The 3091-nt window shown below is 39.5% G+C and overlaps 1 pseudogene; it reads left to right on the top strand.

Moving 5' to 3' along the window:
- Nucleotides 1-1953: 1953 nt before the first annotated feature.
- LOC131498686 (U4 spliceosomal RNA) lies at nt 1954-2086 on the top strand (annotated as a pseudogene).
- Nucleotides 2087-3091: the final 1005 nt, after the last annotated feature.

Below are 3091 nucleotides of genomic sequence, written 5' to 3'. Positions count from 1 at the left end.
AATCTGAAGACAAATAATGCCCTTAACAGAGTCAAAAGATGAAACACAGTATTTCTTATAAAGCCAAGCACACACCTTCCTTGTGGCTCCAGCAATTCCACTCTGAGGTATTTACCCAAGAGAAACGAACACGTGTGTGCACCAAAAGGTACAAGAATGTTGATAGCCGTTTTATTCGTACTAGCCCAAAACGGAAACCACGCAGTGTCCATCAACAGGATGCTGGTGCATCCATACACCGGAAATCTATTCAGCGATAAAAAAAAAAAAAAAGAAATCTATGCAACATGGATGAATCTTATGCACATAATGCTAAGAAGCCAGGCACGCTATACGATTTCATTTATATTCAGTTCTAAATCAGGCAAAATCAATATATGGTAAAAATAAGTCCAAACAGTGGTTGCCTCAGAAGGAGCACAGAGGATCTTGCCGGGGAGAGAGAAATGCTCTATAACATGATAGAGGAGTGGGTTACATGGCTATACGCATTTGTTAAAATCTATCCAACTGTCCCACTTACAAGTGCACCAAAAATACCGAGGCATAAACTTAACCAAGGAGGTGAGGGACCTGTACACCGATGAAAGAAGTTGAAGCAGACACAAACAAATGGAGAGGTATTGCATGCTCATGGATTGGGAGAATAATGTTGAACTGTCCACACTACATACTACCCAAAACGATCTACAGATTTAATGTAATCCCTACCACAATAACCAACAGCACTTTTCACAGAACGAGAACAAATGATCCTAAAATTTGTACAGAACCACAGAAGACCCGGAGCGGCCAAAGCAACTCTGAAAAAGAACGGACTGCTGGAAAGATGGTGGAGTAGGAAGACCTTGTGTTCACCTCACCTCACCTCTTGTTCACAGCAAGAGACCTAAGCAAAATGGAGAGGAGTATTATGCCTGATAGAGAACTTAAAGTAATAATCATAAAAATACTCCCTGGACTTGAGAAAAGAGTAGAGGACCTCAGTGAGACCCTTAACAAAGAGATAAAAAAAGAACCCATCAGAGATGAACACCATAATAAATTTAAAATACACTAGAGAAGGCGTGCCTGGGTGGCTCAGTCATTTGAGCGTCCAACTCTCGTTTTTGGCTCAGGTCATCATCCCAGTGTTGTGGGATTGAGCTCTGCATCAGACTCCATGCTCAGTGTGGAGCCTGTTTAAGATTCTCTTTCTTTCTCCCTCTGCCCATCTCCCCAGCTTGTATGCTCTTTCTTTAAAAGAAAAAAAAATTAAAGAAAATAAAAATACGCTAGAGGCAATAAATAGCAGACAAGAGGAAACAGAAGAATGGATCAGCAACCTGGAGTTCAGAGTAATGGAAAGTAATCAAGCTGAACCAGTGAGAGAGGAAAAAACGTATGCAAAATGAGACTAGACTTAGGGAACTCAGCAACTCCATCAAGCATAATAACATTCACATTATAGGACTCCCCAAAGGAGAAGAGAGAGAAACAGAGGCAGAAAAATTATTTGAAAAAATAATAGTTGAAAATGTTCCATATCTGGGAAAGGAAACAAAAATCCATATCCAGGAGGCATGGAGATGCCCCAACAAAATCAACCCAAGGACACCAAGACACATAGTCATTAAAATGGCAAAAGTAGTGATAAAGAGAGAAGTTTAAAAGCAGCAAGAGAAAAAGAAAGCAGTTACATACAAAGGAAACCCCATAAGGCTATCAGCTAACTTTTCAGTAGAAACTTTGCAGGCCAGAAGGGAGTGGCATGATACATTCAAAGTCCTGAAAAGAAAAAAATCTGCAGCCAAGACTTCTCTATCCAGCAAAGCTATTATTCAGAATAGGAGAGATAGAGAGTTTCCTAAACAAAAATTAAAGGAATTCGTGACCACTAAATCAGGAGCAAAACCAGTCACTTCCCCGTAACACATGGTGTCAATGGCCTGTTGGTTCCAAATCCACAGCTCAAGCTTTGTTCAGTGACAGTATCATAGCCAATGAGGTTTATCCAAGGCACGATTGTTGCTAATTGAACCCAATCCACAGCCCAGCCACCCTCCTGCCCAGGTCAGTGTGCACTATCTGCTCAATGCCAAGTCAATACACTTTCACCCCAGATCAACAGGGGCTCAAACTGAGACTCTCCCCCTCCAATTTCAGCCCCTGTACTCAAATTTGTACACAAAGTGGGCATAATTATAACAGCAGAATGAAGCAACCAAAATGACAATACTAATTCTGTGGACTATGTAATGAATAAAAGGAGTGTGCTGGGCTGGGAATTTCTCCAACAAACACATCAAAGAACAATACATATAGCATGATTCCAGTTACTAAAAGGATCAAACCCCTCCCCTCAAAAAAAGGAAAAGAAGAAAAAGAAGAACAAAGCTGGAGGTATCACAATCCCAGATTTCGTGATATACTACAAGCCTGTAGTAATCAAAACAGCGTGGTATTGGCACAAAAATAGACACATAGATCAGAACAAAATAGAGAGCTCAGAAATAAACCCACAATTACATGGTCAATTAATCTTGGACAAAGGAGGCAAGAATATGCAAAAAAGTCTCTTCGATAAATGTGGCTGGGAAAACTGAATAACAATATTCCAGAGAATGTAATTGAACCACTTTCTTACACCATACATAAAAATAAACTCCAAATGGATTAAAGTTCTAAATGTGAGACCTGAAACCTAAAAATCCTAGGAGAGAGCATAGACGGTAATTTCTCTAACATTGGCCGTAGCAACATTTTTCTAGCTATGTCTCCTTAGGCAAGGGAAATAGAAGCCAAAACAAACTATTGGGACCACATCAAAATAAAAAGCTTCTGAACAACAAATAAAACTATCAACAAAACCAAAAGGCAACCTACTGAATGGGAGAAGATATTTGCAAATGACATAATGGATAAAGGCTTAATATCTAAAAGATATAAAACACTTATACAATTCAACAGCCCAAAACCAAATAATCCAATTTAAGGATGGGCAGAAGGCATGAACAGACTTTTCTCGAAAGAAGACATACAGACGGCCAACAGACACATGAAAAGGTGATCAAATCACTCATCATCAGGATATGCAAATCAAAACTACAAT

Source organism: Neofelis nebulosa, chromosome 16 (assembly GCF_028018385.1).
Source record: "Neofelis nebulosa isolate mNeoNeb1 chromosome 16, mNeoNeb1.pri, whole genome shotgun sequence".
NCBI classification, from domain to species: domain Eukaryota; kingdom Metazoa; phylum Chordata; class Mammalia; order Carnivora; family Felidae; genus Neofelis; species Neofelis nebulosa.
Note: the sequence above shows the minus strand (reverse complement) of the source record. Positions and strands in the feature narration are given on the sequence as shown.